The 17306-nt window shown below is 44.5% G+C and overlaps 1 pseudogene; it reads right to left on the bottom strand.

Moving 5' to 3' along the window:
- Positions 1–299: 299 nt before the first annotated feature.
- Positions 300–775, bottom strand: LOC112629446 (annotated as a pseudogene).
- Positions 776–17306: the final 16531 nt, after the last annotated feature.

Here is a 17306-nt window from a genome sequence, read left to right as displayed (position 1 = left end):
GTGGTGGCGAGTGCCTATAGTCCCAGCTACTCAGAAGGCTGAGGCAGAAGAACCGCTTGAACCCGGGAGGCAGAGGTTGCAGTGAGCCGAGATTGTGCCACTGCACTCCAGCCTGGGCGACAGTGCGAGACTCTGTCTCAGAAAAGAAAAAAAAAAATCAAGTGATGAGTCAAATTGTTGGTGCAGACTGCTGCTGTTACTACATTTTGGAAGAGCAGAGTATCATTAAATTCCATTAATTTTTTTTTTTTTTTTGGTGAAAAGATATGCATATTTAGAATTAGCCAGGTGGACTCAGTTTAGATGATCCCAATTTTTTTGGCAACATCCAAAACGTCGTAATCAGGAGCCAGTTGAACATATGCCTTCTTCTCTCCATCAGGCCAAATCAGGGTGTTGACGTTGGCCACATCAATGTCACAGACCTTCTTCACAGCCTGTTTGATCTGGTGCTTGTTGGCTTTAACATCCACCGTGAACACAAGTGTGGTGTTGTCTTCTATCTTCTTTACAGCGGACTCAGTGGTCTGCAGAAACTTGATGATGGCATAGTGGTCAAGCTTGTTTCTCCTGGGGGCGCTCTTCCAAGGATATGTGGGCTGCCTCGGGAATCACAGTGTCTTAGGCTGCTGGAAGGTGGGTGACGTGGATGTGGGTCTTCTTTTTTTGTGTAGATGTGGACACCTTTCAACACTGTCTTCTTGGCCTTTAAAGCCTTCACTTCGGCTTCGGCTTTAGGAGGGATAGGGGCTTCCCTCTTGGCATTCAGCGCCATCTTGTGAAAAGGGCAAATTTCATTAAATTTAAGAAGGAAAACTTAAGCTAAATCCGGAAGAACATGATTTAACATAATTTGGACACTTAGAGGCAAGTGGGGAAGAAATTCCAGGCATAAAGGTAGGAGCAAGCATGTGGTGTTTATGAATGGAGGAGCCTTTTGTGGATGTGGGGGCCACCAGCATTTGTGGGGACTCTAGTAACCAGGAGATTGCAGTCTGATGATGGAGATCTTCAAAAGCACAAGATCTGGTTCCCACCAGATGTGAAAGAAAACAGGGGCCCTGGGCCGGGTGCGGTGGTTCACGCCTGTAATCCCAGCACTTTGGGAGGCCATGGCCGGTGGATCACTTGAGGTCAGGAGTTCGAAACAAGCCTGGCCAAAATGGTGAAACCCCGTCTCTACTAAAAACACAAAAATCAGCTGGGTGTGGTGGCATACGCCTGTAATCCCAGCTACTCGGGAGGCTGAGGCCGGAGAATCAATTGAACCCAGGAGGTGAAGGTTGCAGTAAGCCGAGATCACACCACTGCACTCCAGCCTCGGTGACAGAGCAAGACTCTGTCTCAAAAAAAAAAAAAAAAGAGACCAGGTGTGGTGGCTCACACCTATAATCCCAGCACTTTGGGAGGCCGAGGCGGGTGGATCACCTGAGGTCAGGAGTTCGAGACCAGCCTGACCAGCATGGAGAAACTCCATCTCTGCTAAAAATACAAAATTAGCCAGGCGTGGTGGCTCATGCCTGTAATCGCAGCTACAGGGGAGGCTGAGACAGGAGAATTGCTTGAACCCTGGAGGCAGAGGTTGCGGTGAGTCAAGATCGCGCCATTGCACTCCAGCCTGGGCAACAAGAAAGAAACTCCATCTCAAAAAACAAAATAAATAAATAAAAAATTTAAAAAAAAGAAAATAAAATAGGGGTCCTTATGCTTTGTGAGCAGAAGAATAAGGACAGCCACTTGTTAGGGAAGTGATATGAGCTGTTGATTGAAGCCTACAGACCCTGGAGTCCTGTAATTGCCAGAAAACTTTGATAATCAAATCAGAGCTGAAGGTGAGGTGGGAAAGGCCTGTGACCAGGTTTTCAAACTAGCATCTAAGTCAGTTTGTGTGCTGGGGAGACTTGAAACCACCAGATAGATTCATGTCTTCCTTGGAACATCAGATTCACTTGGGAGATTTTGGGGGAAAATATATATTGAAACAATATATATTGAAAATATGAACCCCAAATATCTGAGACAGGTCCCAGCAATTTAGAAAGTTCATTTTTCCAAAGTTAAGGATATGTGGCAAGGCGTGGTGGCTCTTGCCTGTAATCCTAGCACTTTGGGAGGCCAAGGTAGTGTTATGCCCAGACTGTTTGTTCCCCAAAGAAGACCACCAGAGTCCAGAGTCAAAGCCAAGCGGCAAGGATCTTTACTACAAGTTCGAACTTGGTCCCTCCTTTACACAGTATACAAGAGGGCCCTGAACAATGCGAGCGTTTGCTTTTTATAGCCCGAAAGTTGCAGGGGAACAAAGAAATTCTTTTGGCTCCCGCGCTTTCAGTAACCTTGAACGGCTGTCTCCTTATCGGAGACTTTCCAGGTGGTGTTTATACTGGGCTCAGGGAGTTTGAGAGATATATGGTGGTGGGATGGGAGGATGGGATGTGTCTGTGCTAGGCTCAGGGAGTTTTGAGCCCGGGGCTGAGGAATGTGCCCAGCTCCTTTCAGTAGGAGGATCACCTGAGGTCAGGAGTTCAAGACCAGCCTGACCAACATAGAGAAACCCTGTCTCTACTAAAAATACAAAAATTAGCTGGACGTAGTGGCACATGCCTGCAGTCCCAGCGACTCGGGAGGCTGAGGCAGGAGAATCACTTGAACCCAGGAGGTGGAGGTTGCAGTGAGCCGAGATGGTGCCACTGCACTCCAGCCTGGGTGACAGAGCAAGACTCTGTCAAAAAAAAAAAAAAAAAAAAAAAAAGGATGCGTGCCTGTTAGAAATACAAAAGTTGTTGGAAATAGATAATCAATGCTGCAAAGAAAAGTCAGCACAGAGACAAAAGATCTCTCAGCAAGGACATCTTTACTGGAAAGGGTGCTCAATCACAGATGGAAAAACGGCAAGAGCATACCTGAACAAAGGAAAAGCAGACATTTATCGCTTATGCATTTGGGTCACCCTTACTGCTGTGTCCTTCATCCATTGGCTGGCGTGGGACCTCACAATCTTAAACTGATACCTGATTTGCTAATAAACTGAAACTTTCCTAAATAGATAAGTTCAAGGAAGAATAAAGAAGTTGCTTATGAAAGGTTTAAGGAAGCAATAACCTTTCCAAATAAGGAAGGGGCGTAGGCTGTGAGCTGGAACATGTCTGTGAGCATGTCCAACAGTTACACAGGATAGAGCTTAACAAAGAGTTATTAGCACAAAGCAAGGAGGCTTGAAGAAAGTTAGTCTTTAAAAGAAATTATTATTTCTAACACTTATTTTAATTTTTTTTTTTTTGAGACAGAGTCTCGCTCTGTCACTCAGGCTGGAGTGCAGTGGCACAATCTTGGCTCACTGCAAGCTCCGCCTCCTGGGTTCACGCCATTCTCTTGCCTCACCCTCCTGGGTAGCTGGGACTACAGGTGCCTGCCACCACGCCTGGCTAATTTTTTCTATTTTTTAGTAGAGATGGAGTTTCACCGTGTTAGCCAAGATAGTCTTGATCTCCTGACCTCGTGATCCGCCCGCCTCGGCCTCCGAAATTGCTGGGATTACAGGTGTGAGCCACCGCGCCTGGCCTCTAACTCTTACGTTTTATTCTTTTTTTTTTTTTTTTTTTTGTTGAGACGGAGTCTCGCTCTGTCACCCAGGCTGGAGTGCAGTGGCCGGATCTCAGCTCACTGCAAGCTCCGCCTCCCGGGCTCACGCCATTCTCCTGCCTCAGCCTCCCGAGTAGCTGGGACTACAGGCGCCCGCCGCCACGCCCGGCTAAATTTTTTTTGTATTTTTAGTAGAGACGGGGTTTCACCGTGTTAGCCAGGATGGTCTCGATCTCCTGACCTCGTGATCCGCCCGTCTCGGCCTCCCAAAGTGCTGGGATTACAGGCTTGAGCCACCGCGCCCGGCCTTATTCTTTAATAAGAAGGGGAACTTTGAAGAGGAAACTTTTTATACTTTCTACGATGCCCATGACACAGCCTCAGGAAGGCCTGACGACATGTGCCCAAGGTGGCTGGGGCACAGTTTGGTTTTATACATTTTTAGGGAGACATGAGACATCAATTAAGTATGTAAGATGAGCATTGGTTAGGTCCAGAAAGGCGGGATAACTCTAAGTGCTGAGTTATCTACCTATGACCTAGGAGGGGGCTTCCAGGTCATAGGTAGATAAGAGACAAACTGTTACATTCTTTTGAGTTTCTGATGAGTCAAAGGAGGCAATCAAATACGCATTTATCTCAGTGAGCAGAGGGATGACTTTGAATAGAATGAGAGGCAGGTTTGCTTTAAGCCTAAGGTTAAGGTTTACCCTAAAAGTCAAGTTCCCAGCTTGACTTTAGCTTAGTGATTTTGGGGTCCCAAGACCATTTCGCAAAACTATATATACACAAAAACCTATAAATATAAAACTATATGTAACTATAAATATAAAACTATATATAATTATATATAAAAAACTATATATATGTATACCCAGCCAAAGGCCTGAAGGGAAGGCTCTCTTCCTGCCTCATGGGGTACCTCAGTGAGCAGTAATGAGTAAGAGGACCAGCTAAGGTATTCTTCGTGGGATTGATGGGGAAGTTAAGGAGATTTAGGACTTGTCACAGTGCTGAAGGTCAGGGGCTAGCACTGACTGGGGCAGCAGAGCCAGGAAACCTCCCTCTATTTTGTGTTGACTTTTTTTTTAAGATGGAATTTCGCTTTAGTTGCCCAGACTGGAGTGTAATGGCGCAATCTTGGCTCACCACAAGCTCTGCCTTCTGGGTTCAAGCAATTCTCCTGCCTCAGCCTCCTGAGCAGCTGGGATTACAGGCATGTACCACCATGCCAGCTATTTTTTGTATTTTTAGTAGAGACAGGGTTTCTCCATGTTGGTCAGGCTGGTCTTGAATTCCCGACCTCAGGTAATCCGCCCGCCTCAGTTTCCCTAGGTGCTGGGATTACAGGCGTGAGCCACCGCACCCGGCCTGTGTTGACTTTTTTACTACTGCCATCAAATCAGCAATCCACGTAAAGGGAAAAAAGAAAACTCTCGAGTGTGGTGGTCATCTGTAGTCCCCGCTATTTGGGAGGCTGGGGCAGGAGGTGAGGATGGGAGAATCACTTGAGCCTAGGAGTTGGAGGCTGCAGTGAGCTATGATTGTACCAGTGCTCTCTAGCCGAGTGACATAGCAAGACTGTCTAAAAACAAAACAAAACAAAAAAACCCAAAATCTCACTCAACTATGGAACTGTGGACATGTCATTTTAGAACAATACCCAAATGTTAATTTATGCTATGGTAAAAGCTTTAGCTATTGTTGTATTGGAGAAATGGTGGTTTTCAGGTAATCAAAAATTCGTGTTACCTAAGGCTGAAACTCGTGGACCTGAAGGGATTGTTAATGTAAACAGGCCTGGTCAAGCAGTCATACAGATGCTAATTTTTATTTTTTCCTGGGTTACTTAGAGAGGTTTAGAAGAAAATGGCTTGAGTGAAGTAGTTAAAATGAGAACAATTTGAGGTATAGCAGATTGCAGGATATCATACTTATTTGCCCATGTTTTTCTCAGAACTTCAAGCTTTCTTCTCCCAACCTCTACTATTATGAATTTTCATAACAGTATTACATGCATGTAAGGTAAACAATATAGCATCATGTAAAGTAAAAAGTGATCTCTTTTCTTTCTTTCTTCAGTATCTCTGTGCTCTGGATTAGCAGCTGATACCTATTGTGTATTTTTTTATTTTTCTTTTTGAGATAGGGTCTCGCTCTGTCATCCAGCCTAGAGTGCAGTGGCACAATCACAGGTTACTGTAGCCTTGACATCCCAGGCTCAATTGATCCTCCCACCTCAGCCTCCTGAGTAGCTGGGATTACAGGTATGTACCACTACGCCTGGCTAAGTTTTAAATTTTATGTAGAGACAGGGTCTTCCTATGCTGCCCAGGCTGGTTTTGAACTCCTAGGCTCAAGTGATACTCCTGCCTTAGCCTCCCAAAGTTCTGAGATTCCAGGCATAAGCTACGTCACCAGTCCTGTTACATATTTTTAAAGGACACACTATAGGTCCCTAGGCAATTTCCCAGCCACTGGGAGACTCTAGAGATAATGGTAGACAAGGTTCTAGGCCTCCTACATCTTTCTCTCAACAAGTATTCATCCATTCAACAAATACTTAAATACCTCTTTTATGCCAGGCATTGCTCAAGACACTGGGGTACCTCAATGCACAAAACTGACAATGTGTTCATAGCATATATCCTGTTCTGCAAGTCTGTTGCCTTTAGCTGTACCTTTTTTTTTTTTTCTTTTGAGACAGAGTTTCATTCTTGTTTCCCAGGCTGGAGTGCAATGGTGCAATCTTGGCTCACTGCAACCTCCGCCTCCTGGATTCAAGTGATTTTCCTGCTTCAGTCTCCCGAGTAGCTAGGACTACAGGCATGCACCACCACGCTTGGCTAATTTTTTGTAATTTTAGTAGAGACGGGGTTTTGCCATGTTGGCCAGGCTGGTCTCGAACTCCTGACCTCAGGTGATCCACCCACCTCCACCTCCCAAAGTGCTGGGATTACAGGCATGAACCACAACGCCCAGTCAACTCTACCTCTTAGACATCACTGAATTTTATTTTATTTATTTTTTAGAGACAGGATCTCACTATGTTGTCCAGGATGCTTTTGAACTTTGAGCCTCAAGTGATCCTTCCACCTTAGGCTCCTGAGTAGCTGGGATTACAAGCACATGCCACCACACCTGGCTCATCCCATGTTAGTCCAAAATGGACCCAACTCCTTCCTTCCTTCCTTCCTTCCTTCCTTCCTTCCTTCCTTCCTTCCTTCCTTCCTTCCTTCCTCCCTCCCTCCCTCCCTCCCTCCCTCCCTCCCTCCCTCCTTCCTTCCTTCCTTCCTTCCTTCCCTTTCTTCTTTTTTGAGACAGAGTCTCGCTTTATTGCCCAGGCTGGAGTGCAGTGGCACGATCTCGGCTCACTGCAACCTCTGCCTCCTAGGTTCAAGCAATTCTCCTCCCTCAGCCTCCTAAGTACCTGGGACTACAGGTGTGTGCCACCACACCCAGCTAATTTTTTGTATTTTTAGTAGCTATGGGGTTTTCCCGTGTTAGGCGGGATGGTCTTGATCTACTGACTTCCTGATCTGTGCACTTTGGGCTCCCAGAGTGCTGGGATTACAGGCATGAGCCACTGCACCTGGCCCAACTCATTCTTTTCAAAAGCTTGTCCATTGTATGAATGTATCATAATTTATGTAATACCCTATACTGTACATTTATACTTGCGGCCTATTTTTTTGCTATTATAAATGTATTAACACGGAGACAGTTTTATGTTGTCAGCAGTTAATATGACAATCTTTCCTCTTTGGCAGAAATGATCTGGTCTGACAAACTCTGCCTGTGGAGCAAATGCCAGCCTCTGGGGCTGGCTTTTCAAGACTGGCCACCTGATTTTCTGAATAATAAGGGATTGAAGGGACCTCAGGGTGGGTCAGAGGAGAGCTGGAGGCTGAAGTGAAGAGGCAGATCTTTAGAGGATTTTCCGATGAAATGCCACTGAGAGATGTGATGTCCCACCTGTGTTCCTGCCTACCTTGGCAAGCTGCAAAAATCCCTGCATCCTCACTGTGACTGGGTTCCTGGTGGAATCCCCTGAAGGGGTGAGGTTGTGTGTTGAGGTTGATGCAAGGTGGAACCGGAGTCAGTCTGCAGCCACATCCTGTGTTCCATAAACAATGTTTATGTGCTTTTGGTCACCAGGATGGATTTATCGCCTTAGGGCAAATTCTCAGAAGTGAAATTTCTGGTTCTTATATAGGTTGCCAAATCACACTCTTTCAGCAATTTGCAATAAATTACACCTTTATTAATAGTGATTAAAGTCCTCCTCAACCTATAATAACAGTGACTATCGTTTTCACTTTTGCCAATCTTTTAGGATAAAAATAATATCTAATCATTGCTTTAATTTGAATTTCTTGAGTTATTGCTGATGTCAAGCATCTTTTCATGTTTATAAGTTGTAATTCTTCTGTGAAACACTCGTTCATTCATTTCTATTGTCTATTTTTTTTTTGAAACGGAGTCTCGCTCTGTCGCCCAGGCTGGAGTGCAGTGGCGCGATATCAGCTCACTGCAAGCTCCGCCTCCCGGGTTCACGCCATTCTCCGGCCTGGGCCTCCCAAGTAGCTGGGACTACAGGCGCCCGCCACCAGGCCCGGCTAATTTTTTGTATTTTTAGTAGAGACGGGGTTTCACCGTGTTAGCCAGGATGGTCTCAATCTCCTGACCTCGTGATCCACCGCCTCGGCCTCCCAAAGTGTCTTTTTTTTTTTTTTTTGAGACGGAGTTTCGCTCTTGTTGCCTAGACTGGAGTGCAATGGCACCACCTCGGCTTACTGCAACCTCCACCTCCGGGGTTCAAGCGATTCTCTTGCCTTAGACTCCCAAGAAGCTAGGATTACAGACACGTGCCACCACGCCAGGTAATTTTTTTTTTTTGAGATGGAATCTTGCTTTGTCACCTAGGCTGGAGTGCAGTGGTGAGATTTCGGCTCACTACAACCTCCAACTCCTGGGTTCAAGCGATTCTTCTGCCTCAGCCTCCCGAGTAGCTGGGACTACAGGTGTGTGCCACCACGCCTGGCTAATTTTTGTGTCCACGCCTGGCTAATTTTTGTATTTTTAGTAGAGACGGGGTTTCACTATATTGACTTGGCTGGTCTCAAACTCCTGACCCCGTGATCTGCCATCTCAGCCTACCAAAGTACTGGGATTACAGGCATGCGCCACCATGTCCGGCTAATTTTGCATTTTTAGTAGAGATGGGGTTTCTCCATGTTGGTCAGGCTGGTCTCAAACTGCTGACCTCAGGTGATCTACCCCTCTCTGCCTCCCGAAGTGTTGGGATAGTTCATTTTTTTTTGTTCTTTTTTTTAGACTCTTGCTTCTCTCTACTTTTTTTTTTTTTTTTTTTTTTGAGACAGAGTCTTGCTCTGTCACCCAGGCAGTAGTGTAATGGGGTGATCTAGGGTCACTGCCACCTCCACCTCCTGGGTTCAAGCAATCTTTGTGCCTCAGCCTCTTGAGTAGCTGGGAGTACAGGCACGCTCCACCACGCCTGGCAAATTTGTGTGTGTGTGGTGTGTGTAGTTGTAGTAGAGATGCGGTTTTGCCATGTTGGCCAGGCTGATCTTGAACTCTTGACCTCAGGTGATCCACTTGCGTCGGCCTCCCAAAGTGCTGGGATTACAGGTGTAAGCCACCATGCCGAGCCTTTTTTTTTTTTTATTTTTAAAGGAGTAAAGTGAACATTAACAAAGATTCTGTAGGAAGACAGAAGGATCTATGCCACTAGTTTATCTTTTTTACTGTTGATTTGGTAAGAATTCTTTGTATATTATTGGGAATATTGGAGCCAGATTATTATTATTATTATTATTATTAGCTTGCTGGCCCACAGTTCCTAGCTTCTGTCTCTTTTCTTTTTTATTTTTATTTTTAGTTTTGGAGACAGAGTCTCGCTCTGTCACCAAGGCTGGAGTGCAGTGGCGCGATCTCGGCCCACTGCAACCTCTGTCTCCTGGGTTCAGGTGATTCTTCTGCATCAGCTTCCCAAGCAGCTGGGACTACAGGGTCATGCCACCACGTCTGGCTAATTTTTGTATTTGTAGTAGAGAAGGGTTTTCACCATGTTGGTCGGGCTGGTCTCGAACTCCTGACCTCAGGTGATCCACCTGCCTCAGCCTCCCAAAGTGCTGGCATTACAGGCCTAAAATATTTTTTAAAGAGACAGAAGCAGGCTGGGTGCAGTGGCTCACGCCTGTAATCCCAGCACTTTGGGAGGCCAAGGCGGGCAGATTACCAGAGGTCAGGAGTTCCAGACCAGCCTGACCAACATGACGAAACCCCATCTCTACTAAAAATACAAAAATTGGCTGGGTGTGGTGGTGATGGGTACCTATAATCCTAGCTATTCGGGAGGCTGAGACAGGAGAATCACTTGAGCCTGGAGGTGGAGGTTGCAGTGAGCCAAGAATCTACCACTGCACTCCATCCTGCACAACAGAGTGAGACTCTGTCCAAAAAAAAAAGAAAAAAAAATTATTTTAATAGCTTTTGGGGGTATAAGTGGTTTTCTGTTACATGGATGAATTAAGTAGCAGTGAATTCTGAGATTTTAGTGCACTTGTCACTTGAGTAGTGTATATTGTGCCTAATATGTAGTTTTTCATCCCTAGTCCCCCTCCTACCACCCCCTTCTGACTCTCTAAAGTTCATCCATTATGTCACTCTAAATGCCTTTGCATACTCATAGATTAGCTCCCACTTACAAGGGAGAACATTCAGTTTTTGGTTTTCCACTCCTGTGTTAGCATAATGGCTTAGCATAATGACTCCAGCTCCATCCAAGTTGCTGCAAAAGACATTATATTTCTTTTTGTGGCTGAGTAGTATTCCATGGTGTATATATACCACATTTTCTTTATTCATTCATTAGTTGATGGGCATTTAGGTTGGTTCCACACCTTTGCAATTGTGAATTGTGCTACTGTAAACATATGTGTACAAGTGTCTTTTTCTTTTTCTTTTTTTTATTATTTATTTTATTTATTTATTTACTTATTTGAGATGGAGTCTCGCTCTGTCGCCCAGGCTGGAGTGCAGTGGTACAATCTCGGCTTACTGCAAGCTCCACCTCCTGGGTTCATGCCATTCTCCTGCCTCAGCCTCCTGAGTAGCTGGGACTACAGGCGCCTGCCACCATGCCCAGCTAATTTTTTTTGTATTTTTAGTAGAAACGGGGTTTCACTGTGTTAGCCAGGATGGTCTCGATCTCCTGACCTCGCGATCCACCGGCCTCGGCCTCCCAAAGTGCTGGGATTACAGGTGTGAGCCACTGCGCCTAGCCACATGTGTCTTTTTCATATAAAGTCTTCTTTTCCTTTGAATAGATAACCCAGTAGTGGGATTGCTGGATGGAATGGTAGATCTACTTTAAGCTCTTTAAGCAATCTCCATACTGTTTTCCACAGAGGTTGTACTAATTTACATTCCCACCAGCAGCATATAAGCATTTCCTTTCCCCTACATCCATATCGACATTTACTGTTTTTTGACTTTTTAATAATGACTATTTTTGCTGGGTGTGGTGGCTCACGCCTACAATCCCAGCACTTTGGGAAGCTGAGGCGGGCAGATCACCTGAGGTTGGGAGTTTGAGACCAGCCTGACCAATATGGAGAAACCCCATCTCTACAAAAAATACAAAATTAGCTGGGCATTGTGGCGCATGCCTGTAATCCCAGCTACTCAGGGGGCTGAGGCAGGAGAATCGCTTGAACCCGGGAGGCAGAGGTTTCAGTGAGCCAAGATGGCACCATTGCACTCCAGCCTGGGCAACAAGAGCGAAACTGTGTTGCAAAAAATATAAATAAATAAATAAATAAAAATAATGGCCATTTTTGCAGGAGTAAGGTGGTATCTCACTGTGGTTTTAATTTGCATTTCCCTAATGACTAGTGATGTTGAGTATTTTTTTCCATATGTTTGTTGGCCATTTGTATATCTTCTTTTCAGAAATATCTATTCATATTCTTTGCCCACTTTTTGATGAGATTATTTGTTTTTTTCTTGCTGGTTTGTTTGCGTTCCTTGTAGATTCTGAATACTAGTCATCTGTTCTATGCATAGTTTGCAAATATTTTCTCCCATTCTGTGGGTTGTCTGTTTACCCTCCTTATTTCTTTTGCTGTGCAGAAGCTTTTTAGTTTAATTAGGTCTCATTTACTTATTTTTGTTTTCATTGCCTTTGCTTTTGGGGTCTCAGTCACGAATTCTTTGCCTAGGCCGGTGTCTAGAAGAATTTTTCTAATGTTGTCTTCTAGAATTTTTATGGTTTCAGGTCTTAGATTCAAGTCTTTGATCATCTTGAGTTGATTTTTGTATGAGGTGAGAGATAGGGGGTACAGTTTCAGTCTTCTACATGTTGGCTTGCCAGTTTTCCCAGCACCATTTATTAAACAGGGTATCAATGCCACAATTTATGTTTTTGTATGCTTTGTTGAAGATCAGTTGGCTTTACATATTTAGCGTTATTTCTGGGTTCTTTCGGTTCCATTGGTCTGTGTGGAAGTCAGATTATTTTAATGAATATTCTGTAGTTGATTTCCCTTTTCTGTAATTTTCTTCAGTTTCCTATGTTGTATAATCATATTTAATGTATTTTTCAATTATTTCAGTTTTGATTTTCGTTTTTGTTTTTGTGGAGACAGGGTCTCACTCTGTTACCCAGGCTGGAGTGTAGTAGTGTCGCTTACTGCAGCCTTGAACTCCTGAGCTCACGTGATCCTCCTGCCTCAGCCTCCCAGTAGCTAGGACTACAGGTGTGTGCCACCATGCCTGGCTTTTTTTTTTTTTTTTTTTTTTAAGTTTTCATAGGGATAGGGGTCTTGCTATGTTGCCCAGGCTGGTTTTGAACTCCTGGCCTTGAGCATTTTTCCTAAAGCACTGGAATTATGGGTATAAACCATCATGCACAGCCTAAAAGAGGAATTTCTAATGAATCTCTGAAGTTTTTCTTATTGTTTGAATTTTGGGAGAAAGGTTTTTTCCCCTGGCTTACTCTGCTTAAGACTTTGAAACAACTCTGACATCTTCAAAATGTGTTGACATTTGTTGAATTTCAGCATTAATAGCTGTATTAGTCTGTTCTCACACTGCTGATAAAGACCTACCTGAGAGTAGGTAATTTATAAAGGAAAGAGGTTTAATTGACTCACATTTCCACGTGACTGGGGAGGTCTCCTAATCATGGTTGAAGCCGAATGAAGAGCAAAGTCACGTCTTACATGGCAGTGGGCAAGAGAGAATAAGTACCAAGTGAAAGGGGAAACCCCTTATAAAAAAATCATCTGGTCTCATGAGACTTATTCACTACCAGGAGAACAGTGTGGAAAAAACTGCCCCCATGATTCAATTGTCATCTCCCACTGGGCCCTACCCTTGACACATGGAGATTATTACAATTCAAGGTGACATTTGAGTGGAGAGACAGCCAAGCCATTACAGTAGCCAACTGGCATGAAGATTTATTTTGGGAGGGTGTCAGAGATTCTAATTCCTAGAACTCATTAGATCAATGACAGATAATCCAACTTCATTGTACACACAATTTATAAAATTATAATGAGTTAGGGCCGGGCATGGTGGCTCATGGCTGTAATCTCAGCACTTTGGGAGGCCGAGGCAGGCAGATCACAAGATCAGGAGTTCGAGAGCAGCCTGGCCAACATAGCCGAACCCCGTCTCTACTAAAACTACAAAACATAGCTGGGTGTGGTCGCTGGCACCTATAATCCCAGCTACTCGGGAGGCTGAGGCAGGAGAATTGCTTGAGCCTGGGAGGCGGAGGTTGCAGTGAGCAGAGATAATGCCACTGCACTCCAGTCTGGGCGAAAAGAGCAAGATTCCATCTCAAAAACAAAAAACATCAGTTAGGGCAATATCAGATAATCCAGCCTTTATTGTACATATAATTTCTAAACTTGTAATTAGATAATATATAATGTGATAGAATGATATGGGACAGCTGCTCCTAAGTCCCTGGCCTATATAATACACATTCCAGATGGGACTGAAGTTAAGCAGTAGGAAGCTCAGCATTCTAGCGTCAATGACATAAAACACTAATTTGCTTTAATGACCAGATGTGCAATTTAAGCAAATAGTTGGAAACCACCTCCACTTTAAATTTGTACAAACTCTTTCAGGACCTTAAATTGATTCAGTTTTGTCTAGCTCAAATAGCACAGTCTAAAGACTATTTGATATAATTTTCAGAGTTATAGAAGGGAAGTTACTTTACTTTATCAAATTATTATTTTATAGAATTCTGCCTCATAGTGAACTGCTAATCGAATCATCTCTCTCTAAAATAGCCAAATCACTTACATATGAATTTTAGACTTTAGGTAAGCACCCTAAAATTTCTGGTCACCTGTCAAAGTGATTCACTTTTCACAGCAAGTTTCCAAGGCAAATTATTTTACATTCTATTCTATCTGTATCCCCAGAGGTTATTATAAAGGATACAAAGAATGACACAATGGGCATGGACTGATATTTATTTGCAACATAAAGGAGGCTAACCATGAAATCACTACTGTATTTGGACTTGGAAATTAGAATGAGTCAGAAGAAGTAGGAGATGTTATGTGAAACTTGTTTAAATAGAGCCTCTAGTTTACATTCATTTGCTAAAGAGACAGGCCGGTTCGAGACTGATGGCATCTGACAGGGCACACTTGGCTCTTGCTTTTGGACTTCCCTTCCTCCAAACAGCAGAGCCCCACCCTTCCAGCCAAATACTGCACCTCCAGGCCTTCGCCTTCTCATGGCAGCCTCAGCACCTCAGCCTCCTCAGCCTCTTCTTCAACTACTAGCTTCTTCAACTTCTTCAGCTTCCTCAGCTTTCTCTGCTTCCCCAGCCTCCACAACCTTTTTTGCATCCTTGGAGTCTCAGCCTCTTCGTCTTCTTGTATCCTCAGCCTCTGACTTCTCGAGCCTTGGCTCCTTGGCCTCCTCCGTTCTCATTGGCTTTCACGGTCTGGACCTCCCTCCCTCAGCCTCCTCTTTGATTTATCTGGGTATTTGAATGAACTCTTTGCATTTATTTCTGGTGGGAAGAGGACAAGATCCTGCCACCCTTCTCCTCCCACAGGTCTGTAGATACGCATTCTGCAAGGAAAATCAAGTTTTCATTTTCCTGAAGATTTGAGGTCAGAGTAGGGACTGATGGTGCTGACAGTAAAGTCCCTGTGTGGTGGGATAAAAGCCTTCACTGCCAGCTGCCCATCTAGAAAACCATCTAGGGAGGGGGGAGGGATTGCATTGGGAGTTATACCTGATGTAAATGACGAGTTGATGGGTGCTGACGAGTTGATGGGTGCAGCACAGCAACATGGCACAAGTATACATATGTAACAAACCTGCACGTTATGCACATGTACCCTAGAACTTAAAGTATAATAATAATAAAAAACAAAACAAAACAAAACAAAAAAGATATATGAGGAAAAAAAAAAAAAAGAAAACCATCTAAAAGACTGTCAGCTGACATCGGCGTCCTCATTTACCAGGACATCCTCAACTGCTCCTTGGTTTCTCATAAGTGACTAGTGAGTAGGCTGGTGCCAAACAAGAGTGTTAGACATCAGGCCTTGGAGGCCAGGTGCGGCCTCAGCTGGGCGTGGTGGCACGCGCCTGTAGTCCCAGCTACTCATGAGGCTGAGGCAGGAGAATCGCTGGAACCCGGGCAGCAGAGGTTGCAGTGAGCCAAGATCGCTCCACTGCACTAAAGCCTGGGCAACAGAGTGAGACTCGGTCTCAAAAAAAAAAAAAAAAAAAAGAAATCAGGCCTTGGGGCCTGGCATACAGTAGCTAAGTGATTAGCTACTATATGTATGGTGGTTAGATAAACCTTCTTAGAACTCCTTTATCTTGAATGAAATTACCATATTTAGCCATGGTTCAATGTGTTTACCTTTACACATAACATTGCTGAGAGAAACTCCAAATTTGATTCTGCACCCGCCTGCTGCCTTGGTTTTTTTTTGAGACACAGTCTTGCTCTGTCGCCCAGGCTGGAGTGCAGTGGCGTGATCTCAGCTCACTGCAACCATCACCTCCTGGGTTCATGCAATTCTCTTGCTTCAGCCTCCCAAGTAGCTGGGATTACAGGGGCCCACACCACAACCAACTAATTTTTGTATTTTTAGTAGACATGGGGTTTCACCATGTTGGTCAGGCTGGTTTTGAACTCCTGACCTCAAGTGATCTGCCCATTTTGGCTTCCCAAAGTTCTGGGATTACAGGCGTGAGCCACTGCGCCTGCCCGCCGCCACCCCCACCTGTTTTTTTTTTTTCTTTTTTGAGACAGAATCTCACACTGTTGCCTGGGCTGCAGTGCAGATGTGTGATCTTGGCTCACTGCAACCTCCGGCTCCCGGGTTCAAGTGTGAGCCACTGCGCCTGCCTTTTTTTTTTTTTTTTTGAGATGGAGTCTTGCTCTGTTGCCCAGGGTGGAGTGCAGTGGCATGATCTCGGCTCACTGCAACCTCCACCTCCCGGGTTCAAGCGATACTCGTGCCTCAGTCTCCTGAGTAGCTAGGACTACAGGTGCACACCACCACTAATTTTTGTATTTTTAGTAGAGACAGGGTTTCACCATGTTGGCCAGGCTGGTCTTGGACTCCTGACCTCAAGTGATCCACCTGCCTCGGCCTCCCAAAGTGCTGGGATTATAGGCATGAGACCGAACCTGGCTGATTCTGTTCCATTTTGAGGCACATGCATTTGCTGAACTCTCTTATTCCACAATGAGAGCCTATTTGAATAAAATACATATGGATGAAATGTTGATTGTAGTTCTGTTTATTTTCTTTATTTGTGCCTTTCAGTATTTACTATAATAAAAAATGCATAAAAGTTTTAGCAACCTTTTACTGTGTTTTGAGACATTGTGTAATACATCTTGAGGGTTTTCTTTCATTTATACTTGAATTTACTAGACTTGCTTGATCTTTTTCTTCCCTATATCAAGCAACCAGATCAGCACTTTTTCTGCCCTGGGAACCAAATGTCACCCCTGCTTTTCCATCTGCTGGCCCCGGAGCTCTCCAGCTTTTCATCTCCTTTTCCTTCTCATTCCCTCACAAACAGTTCCATCACTGCTCCTGGAATAGCTCAGCTGAGTCCCGGCAGGAGGGACTCAGACCTAGTGTTATGCCCAGACCGTTTGTTCCCCAAAGAAGACCACCAGAGTCCAGAGTCAAAGCCAAGCGGTAAGGATCTTTACTGCAAGTTCGAACTTGGTCCCTCCGTTCCACAGCATACAAGAGGGCCCCGAACAATGCGAGTGCTTGCTTTTTATAGCCCGATGTAAACAGGATATGTAAAGTTACAGGGGAACAAGGTAATTCTCTCGGTTACAGCACATTTAGCATTTTTTATTGGTTCTCGCTGTGTCCTTATCGGGGATTTCCTAGGTGGTGTTTTTCTGAAGTTTGAGAGAAATATGGAGGAATGTGTTTGTGCTGGGCTCAGGAAGTTGGGAGATATATGGGGGATGTGCCTCATTCCTTTCATTCCCCTCTTTTTTTCAGGTAACTCTAGAGCCAATCTTGGGTCTTATAAGTCTGACTCTGTTTCAGCGTTTACAGGTTGGTATTGGGCTCTGAGGACCATGAGCTGAACGGTGTTAAACCTTTCTCTGACAAACTGCAAAATTCTGTTACCAACACAAGGTCCTATGGTTAGCAGAAATAGTA

Source organism: Theropithecus gelada, chromosome 7b (assembly GCF_003255815.1).
Source record: "Theropithecus gelada isolate Dixy chromosome 7b, Tgel_1.0, whole genome shotgun sequence".
Classification (NCBI taxonomy): Eukaryota; Metazoa; Chordata; class Mammalia; order Primates; family Cercopithecidae; genus Theropithecus; species Theropithecus gelada.
The sequence above is the reverse complement of the archived record's forward strand: the minus strand, read 5'-3'. Positions and strand labels throughout refer to the sequence as shown.